Raw genomic sequence first — 227 nt, forward strand, 5'->3', positions numbered from 1 at the left:
CACTTAGGATTTGCTTCTAGGATGCACATATGAGGGAGAACATATGTCGATTTTTTTTCTGAGTCTGTGTTACTTCACTTATTTTAACAGTTTCTAGTTCCATCCATTTACCTGCAAATTTCATGATTTCATGCTTTTTACTGCTGAGTAAAACTTCATCGTATAAATGAACCACTTTTTCATTATCCACTTGTCAGTTGAGGGACACTTAGGTTGCTTCCATCTCT

Source organism: Nannospalax galili, unplaced genomic scaffold, assembly GCF_000622305.1.
Source record: "Nannospalax galili isolate Female #2095 unplaced genomic scaffold, S.galili_v1.0 scaffold140, whole genome shotgun sequence".
In the NCBI taxonomy this organism is placed as follows: domain Eukaryota; kingdom Metazoa; phylum Chordata; class Mammalia; order Rodentia; family Spalacidae; genus Nannospalax; species Nannospalax galili.